This window comes from Raphanus sativus, chromosome 4 (genome assembly GCF_000801105.2).
Source record: "Raphanus sativus cultivar WK10039 chromosome 4, ASM80110v3, whole genome shotgun sequence".
Classification (NCBI taxonomy): domain Eukaryota; kingdom Viridiplantae; phylum Streptophyta; class Magnoliopsida; order Brassicales; family Brassicaceae; genus Raphanus; species Raphanus sativus.
This window is the reverse complement of record NC_079514.1, coordinates 19,705,147-19,714,254: the sequence shown is the minus strand read 5'-3', so window position 1 is coordinate 19,714,254 and position 9,108 is coordinate 19,705,147. Positions and strand designations below refer to the sequence as shown.

The 9,108-nt window shown below is 33.6% G+C and overlaps 1 non-coding gene across 1 annotated transcript; it reads left to right on the top strand.

The window, feature by feature from the left end:
- Positions 1–487: 487 nt before the first annotated feature.
- On the top strand, positions 488–594 carry LOC130512117 (small nucleolar RNA R71). The gene has a single exon (XR_008945678.1). It is a non-coding gene; the product is annotated as a small nucleolar RNA R71 (small nucleolar RNA).
- Positions 595–9,108: the final 8,514 nt, after the last annotated feature.

Here is a 9,108-nt window from a genome sequence, read left to right as displayed (position 1 = left end):
ATCATATTTTAAATTCAGCTCGGTGAACATGCTGTCCATCCTGGTGTTGATGTCTGTGGTAACCTGATTCAGTGCCTTAACCTGAAGTTGCTGGCTCTGGAGCATCTGCTGCATCATAATGTTCAGAATTTTCAGATCATCTGGCGGACTGTTCCCTGCAGTCGGAGCACTCGCGGCTGGAACAGCTTGTTGATTGCTCTGCGGGATGGTGTTCTGATACCCAGATCCTTGTGCCTGGTTGTTCTGCAGTAGCTGTTCGACCTTAGCTGTTAGCTCATCAATTTGTCGGGTTCCAACACTGTTCACTACCTTGGAGCGTTCGCTCTCATTGTTCTCATTAGCAGAACTAGCAGCCATGTTCTCAATCAACTCAAACGCTCCATGAGTGGTCTGAGTCATGAAATCTCCTTTGCTCGCACAATTTAGAGCACTTTGGTATTTCCAGTCTACTCCATCATAGAAAATGCCCAAGAGGTAATCATCATCAAAACCATGGTGAGGGCACCCTCTGCGGTAGTCATTGAAGCGCTCCCATGCATCACAAAAAGACTCATCATGGAGCTGTCTGAATGAGGTGATCTTGTTCCTCAATGTAGCTGTTCTCGCCTTAGAGTAGAAATGGTTGAGGAACGCTGATCGGACATGTTCCCATGAAGTGAGAGAGCCGGTAGGGAGAGAGTTCAACCACCGTGCAGCTTTTCCATCAAGAGAGAATGGGAATAGCATGCACTTGATGTAGTCTGGTGGCACACCATTCGCACGAGTGAAACTGCAGACTTTTTCAAAATTCTCAATATGCTCCATTGGAATTTCTGTAGAGAGACCAGAGAACACTTTTCGCTGCACCAGATCAATCAGAGCAGGCTTGATCTCGAAGTCCTGCCTGGTGCAGAGTGGAGGAACAATGGCAGAGCGCGTAGTAGGAATGTTCCGCGGAAGGTTTCTCTCCCCGATTGGAACAGTCTGCGCTGCTTGTTCTTGCCGCGCGAGAGCAGCCTGTTGAGCATATTGTTCTGCAGCTGCTTGCTGAGCTTGGATGGTCTGCTGCATCTGAAGCATCTGCTGTTGCATCAGTTGCATTGCTGCAGCGAGATCATCTTGATGACCGTGATCACCCATGGTGGTGTCAGTAGGCCTTGGCTGTTGTCTGTTCTGATTTTCTAAACCTTGCGATCTCCTGCAACAAAGAGAAAAGAGCAAGTTAGAGGTCTTAGACTAAATAAATAACCGAAAAATAAAGGTAAAAAGATGGTCCCCGGCAACGGCGCCAAATTGATATTCGTGTTCACGCACACCAATTAACCTAATGTGCACACTACCACAATCGAATGGTATGTCGATGTAGCACTTTAGGATCGAATCCACAGAGACCAACTCTTACACTTTATTTCTATTGTATCAATACTTAGCTAAAACAAATATGGGTTTTGTTTTGAGGGTAACATGACCAGCAGCAAATAATATAAATGAGAATTCAATTTAAAGAGAAGCCAGCCTAGGGTTACTTCATCGGGTGTTAATACTTGTGAGCCAAACAATTATTCAAGTGCTAATAAGAACAGTCTAGAACTCGGATCACTCAAGTAGAACAGCCCACTGTCGTGGTACTGCTCCCTATGCTGATCGATCTCACCGTCTAACTGTCGTTGAGGTGAGAAGCGATCGCAAGCAATAGAGATCAAGTCCGATAGGTTCACAAAACACCCTAATATCTACTTTCGCTGATTAGGGATGCAATGCTCATTCAAAACAGATCTAGCAACCTATTACACGGTTAATGAGCAGGTTAAACCTATGATCTAACATTAAGCGGTCAGTTTAATGCAAGCAATAAGAACAGTTATGAATGAAGACAATCAATGGATTCACTTATCTATGTTTAGCTCACGAAATCAACACCCTAGAACCCTAGACAAGCTAGCCGACTACTCAGCCATGATACAAGAAAAGACAAGCATCAATACTGAATAATACTGCATAAAATAACAGAAACAAGAGATAGGGTTCAGGGGTTCTTCTCTATGGAGAGAGATAGCCTTCTCCCTTTACAAAGTAGCAAATCCCAAAGTAAAAAGCTCTAGAGTCTGTTTCTCTATGAAAAGTAGCGTAGTATGATGTAGAAAAATAGAAAAAGAAGTTATATCAAAAGCCACAGGCGGCCAGAGAGAAAAAGAGGATAATTAGGGCAAATCCCGAGATGTTGTATTTTCCTTATTCGTCGGGAACAACCGAGGGATCACTTCGTCTGGTTGTTCCGCTTGATCGGGAACAGTCATCAGACTGTTCTGCGTGAAAATCACCAAACTGCACTGTTTTCTGCCTCTTTTGTTCCAGCAGGTCCCTCTCCCATCCAGTGCAACTCCAGACCTGTAATGACTCGAAAAGGACTAGAAAGAGTCGATAAAGACTTGAAAACCAATTAGAAAACATATATACAATGATGTGTAAAACACCATATATCATCTAGCATTACTTCGAAAACGATAAATCTATTGTGTAATCTTAGAATCTCCATGGATTCGATCCCTAAGTACTACAACTGAACTTCTTATTTGAGAGCGTAAGTTGCTATGCGGTTAATTTGAGCACATCAACGAGAATACACTCAGAACTTCTTATCCTTTTTATCCAACTTGCTGATCATGAGTTGCTGGCTCATCTTTAGTTAGTTCCCACCCTGCATCTTATCATGTATTCCACCTTCCTGCATTGAGACAAAGCCTCTCATACCCCCATATCTCATATGTCAATCTCTATAGGACCTCATCTAAAATCATTTTTATTTCAAATTATTTTTAATCCGAAAATTAATTCAATTACTTTTTTTTGCCCTTTGAAAGCTAACCCTAAATATCTGTAACTCATTTTCTGTTTACTTATTCTTTTTTTCTCTCCATCTCTCCGACGGTTCCTCTTTTCCCTCTTTCTCTCTACGATTTCTTCTCCTTCTTTTCCTCTCTGTGATTTCTTCTCCTTCTCTTCTTCTCTGCAACTTCTCTTTTTCTTAGTCCTTTTTGTTTATTCTTCTATCTTCTTCTCTATCAATTTCGGTTAACCCTAAATCTAGATCTGGAAACCAAAAGAGAACAAATCTGTGGCGGCTCACAATCTAAAGTGACGATGAAAAAAGTGACGAAAACGAAAAGAGAAGGCGGAGACTACCTAAGATTGTTTATGCAACAGTTAAATCTATGGTTATGGATCTACAATCATAGATGTACAATTCTATTTTGGGGTTTTAAGAGTTCTTCATGTTCTGGATTTTTTTAAATATATTTTAGGGTTCTTCATGTTCTGCATTTGAATGATTCTTTACGATTTGTGTTTTTATTCATTTCATCTTCAGATATGTATTCAGTATAATTTGATATTATTGATTCAGTAGTACTCAGTAGTATTCAGTGTTACTCTGTATAACTAACTCATCAGTAATACTCACTGTTATTCGATATTACTAATATAATCAGTATAACTTAGTAGAACTTGGTATAACTTGTTAGAGCTTGGTATAACTGCACTCAGTAATACCTAGTAGAACATGTATAAATTAGTAGAACTTGGTATAACTGCACTCAGTAATACCTAGTAGAACCAGTATAACTTAGTAGAACGTCGTATAACTGCACTCAGTAATACTTAGTAGTATTCAGTATAACCCGTATAATTAAACATCAGTATTACCCTGTATAACGAAGTATAACTCAATACAACTAAGTAAAACTTTACCTATTTGAAATCGCAGAGAATATGAAATCAAAGAGAATTCTAAATTTTGAAATTTGAAAATTGAAAATTTTGAAAATTTTGAAATTTTTGAAATTTAAAAATTTGAAAATTTGATTTTTTCAAATTTAAAAAAAAAAATCGAAAAATAGAAAAGAGCAAAATTGGGTTTCTATGTTTCATTAAAGCAATTGGGGTATAGGAGATTTAAGAGGCCTATAGGAGACTGTCTCTAAAGAAATAGGAGCATGGAAAAAGTTGGGTCTCATGCATTTGTTTTTCAGTGTTATGTGTGCAGATATGTGAAAAACGTTCGGAGGAAAGGATCAATGCAGCCTCTTCCTCGTTACTGCTTCAGAAATTAAGTCAGAAAGGAGCACAAGCCGATTAAGGGAGCAACCGCTCCTTAACCAATGAACTTTGCAAGAAAATGGGTGGAGTACCAGAATGGTTGCGGAATCAGAACCACCAGTGGCACTCATTACCATCATACGTTACCTCCTTGTCCGTCACATCACCATATCTTCTATTCAATTTCAATAAAAAAAAGACAACAACAACAACGAGAATAAGGTGATGGATAAGGGGAAGAAATAAAAGAAACATGGAGTCGCTGGAAATTTTGAGTAAAAGAGTGGGCATCGAGTTGAAGGAAAGGAGAGCATGCGGATAATCGGAGCAGCCGCTCCAAGGGACGCAAAATCAAGTAGAGGCTGTGGACATCAATGGATATATCCTCTCTTGCTATTTTGCGCGATATCCTGCATTCTATACAAAGAAATGGCAGCCTCTAAACACTCTTACCTCCACCATCAAATGACATGTTTAATACCTAGAACCGTATACCCTAAAAATGCATGTGACGAGAAGCCCACGCTACTCTTAATTGACTGTAAGGAGCTTTTGTCTGGAACGTGTAGATTTTTCAGGTTTGAGATATAGAGTATGGAGCCGATCTTGAACATCGGTCAGTGGAGTTTCAGTAAGGGTATTCTTTCCCAGTTATACTGCTTGTATAGTTCAGAGATTCATGATTAAAATATGGTTGCTGAGAATAGGAGGGTTCGCACACTTTCAAACCTTTCTCCATGTTCTTGATACTTGACATTGTTTGAGGCCAAATAAGGATCTAAGTCTGGGGGAATTGATATATGGTGTTTTGACATTTGTATATATGTTTTCAAATTGGTTTTCTAGTATTTATCGAGTCTTCCTAGTTATTTCAGGTCTGGAGTTGTATTGGGTGGGAGATGGACAACTTGGAGCAAAAGAGGCGGAAAAGAGTGCAATTTGAAGATTTTCACGCAGAGACCTGATGGCTGATCCTGATCGAGCGGAGCACCCGAGTACCTGCTCCAGCGGCATATATTTTTTAAGAAACTACAAGATATTTTGACATTTTCCCTAATCATCTGATCTTTTTTCTACCAGCCGCATGTGGCCTCCATATATCTTCTTTTTCTTTTTCACTTTGTTTTATACGTTAGTTTTTGAGGAGGAACCAGACCCTAAAGTTCCATTGTTGCGATTTCATACCTTGTAAAGGTAGAAGGCCATCTCTCTCGTTTAGAGAAGAACCATGAACCCTATTTCTATTTTTTACAATTGCAGTGATGTATTATTATTCAGTTTCAAAGTCTGTGTTTTCTTGCTTCATGGCTGAGAAGTCAGCTTGCTTATTCTAGGTTGTTAGGGTGTTAGATTCGATTGTCTTCATTCATTGCAACACTTACTGCTTATGCTAAACTTATCACTTAGTGTATGAATCTAGGTTTAATCTATTCATTATAGGTTGCTAGACATTGAATGAATGAGCATTGCATCCCTAGGTCTGTGAAAGAAGATGTTAGGGTGTTTTGGAAACATATCGAACTTGATCTTAATGTTTTTCATCGTGACTCAGACAAAACGACAGTTTAGGTACTGAGATCGATTGACAAAACGTGAGGCTACACGACAGTGGGCTGATCTATTAGTGTGTTCTGAGTTATAGACTTGTTCTTAATTGAACCTGAATAATTATTTGGCTCACAAGTATTTGACAGCCAATGAAACCACCCTAGGCTAGCATTTTAATCATCTGAAAACCCCAAATCAAACATGTTATTTGCTTGTTACGATTTTTCATCATAACCCCCCCCCCCCACCCTCTTGCCCCATATAATTTTAGTTTGATATTGATCCCATAGAAATAAAATATAAACTGGTCCTCTGGAATTGAATCAAAAGTAATACAACAACCACTGTTAACTTGGCAGTAGACAATATCCAATTTTAGTATATCAATTTACAAGGTCGAGAAAATGCCTATTTCAACCTGAATTTTACGCGTCATGCCTTTTTATTCATGAACTTTATAGTAGTGCATATTACATACTAAACTAAACAAAAGTTCAAAAATAGTACATAAACTTTATGCGCCATGCCTTTTATAGTAGTGTATATTCTTTACTGAACTAAACAAAAGTTATGAACTCTCAAAATCATGCTTATATATATTGACTGTTAATTTATTAAAACAACGAAAGTTTGGATAAATTTTTTAAAATTTAATAAATACTACATGAAATCTCAAATTCGTGCTTACATATATATTGACCATCAAAGATGTTAGTCATCCGTTAAATGAAAAAATATTTTTTTGGACTAAGGCTAGGCAAAAAAACATGAATCTGAATAACTAAACCAAATCCAATCCCAAAAATTAGTACCGAACCAAATCAAAATTGGTTAAATATCCGAACAGCTTCAAAATTTTGGTATCTAGAAAACTAAAACCGAATCCGGCCCTAACCAAAAATTTGGATATTCGAATAAATGAGAATATTTTAACAATAATTTTAAACGGATTATCCGAATACGTCCTGTTCAGAACCGAACCTGAACATAATTTTTTATAATTACCCAAATACGGCTAAAATATTTAACCTTGAAAACACAAAACATGAATAGAACTAAATCTGAATGGATATCCGAACACCTTCTCCTCTCACATAACAGATGATTAGCACTTTTGGTAGTAAATATATATACAAAACACGACTTTGAGAGTTCATGTAATATTTTAAAAAAATTAAATTTTACAGAATTTATCTAAAATTACTTTGTTTTGATAAATTAACTGATGACTAACATTTTTGATAGTCAATATATTTATAAGTACGATTTTGAGAGTTTATATAAAATTTTGAATTTTTATTTAGTGGAGTATAGAATATGCACTATTATAAAATTTAGAAGTGTAAAAACATGATGGATAAAGTTCATATAGATAATATTTTTAAATTTTTGTTTAATTCAATATGAAATATTCATTATTACAAAGTTCGGTTAAAAAAGCCGCAACGCTTAAAATTCAAATTGAAATAAGTCATTTTCCCCTGCAAAGACACTCTTGACACCATCCTTGAAATTATTGGGGGAAAGAGCCACGAAAAATGCAAAATCAAAGAAGCAGTAGCCGATGGGAAGTGTCGGATTGGAATCAATGGCATTTGGATCATTATAGTGCCACTTTCGACAACTTGTTTTGATTCGCTCATTGCCGTGCCTAGTACGCTAATTATAAATACCTGTTTTGTTTTTTGAACACCTATTATAAATACGTGTTTATCTATATATTTTGCGGACAAATCTTATGTTCAAAAAAATTTAGATTTCTATACGATATTTGTGAGTTTATATAAGACTATTTCTAGTGTTTTACCTCATTTTTTCCTTTAAGATAAAGGAAACTCAAAATTAATTGATTTATTACAATTGTTTTTCTTTTTTTTCTCTCAGTTCTTTAGATATTCATTTATGATCATTTTTTATTTATTACTAATAACACTTTTTATTTGATAAGCTTCAAAACTTTTTTTATCTATTTTAGATATTTAAAATTTATCTAAAATCTAATTTTATTATGTAAACTATTTATTATATTAATAAAAATTACATAACCATCTACAAAACAATAGTATATATTTATTTACACAGTATTATTACTATATTTCTCATAAATATTAAATCAAAACATGTTCTATGATGTATTAAGGTGGTGATTGTTTAGATAGTTTTTATATTTTAGTTTTTGGTTTTTGGCTTTTGGTTTTTAGTTTTTAGATTTTGGTTTTTAGTTTTTGGTTTTTGGAAAAACATGAATGGTGATTTTGGTTTTTCACTTTTAGTTTTTGTTTTAAATATTAATGAAATATTTATTTTATTTCTTTTTATTTTGTTGTAGTTTGAGTTACTAAAAAAACTTGAATCATTTTTTTTAGTTTTAAATTTTACTATATTATATTATTTATTAAATACAATTATTTCGAAAAAAATGCAAACCAAACAGATAAACAAAAATTCACATATATATGACATTACATAATTAATGCAGTAAAAGACAAATATATATAAAAATCTAATCAAAATAAAATTTAGTTATATTTTAAAACCTTGTATATATAGTACAAATATTATAAAAATATCAATAGTTTGATTTTTAAATACTATTCACTTCCACACATATTATACAATATAGAATTGATAGTTAATTTATTATTTAAACATACTAAATATATTTTTCGAAAATTTACTTAAAATACTAAACCATTAACTATCATTTGATAATTTTATTTATTTTTCCTATACTCATTCATAATATCGTAATATTTTTACTTAGAAAAAGAAGAACTGAAAATCCATAGGACAAGTTTTGAAGAAAACCCATGAAAACCATGATTTTGTTTTTTTTCTTTGTTTAGAAATAGATATTTATTTTTTAAAATAGTTTCTCTATATTTTTTATTGGTGACTTCTATAAATATTAATACATGAATGTACAACTATTTTAACAAAGAAAAAAAAACTAACGACAGTTTGTAAATAAAAACCAAGAAAACATAGATATTAGTTTTTGTGTAGAAAGAGGTAGTTTTCTCAAAGAACTGGTTTCCCTAAACATTAGGAATTCTATTTTAGAAAAATCTTGATTGATAAAAATCTAGTTTTTAGAGAATCAAAAACCAAAAACCATTTCAAAAACCACAAACAACCTTTGTGTTATTTTTTTAATTTTGTATTAATTATGTATTTTTAAAGTTATTGTTATTATTTTATTTTATATATCATTATTAAATTAAAATTTATATATTTAACCATTATTTTTTATAATTATCTTTTAAGAAGTTTAATTAGTGTATATGCATATTATATACAAGTTTTAAAAGAATTTTTTTTGCTTAATATCTTGTTTATCCATAAAATAAATTTTGTTAAAAATTTAAGGATTATTATGCAAATATGTAAGTCTGACACTAAAATGAATGTGTAAATATCTCAAATTTGATGTAACACTATTTTTATTCTTATTTCTTTTAAAATAACATAATATTAGGAAAAAAA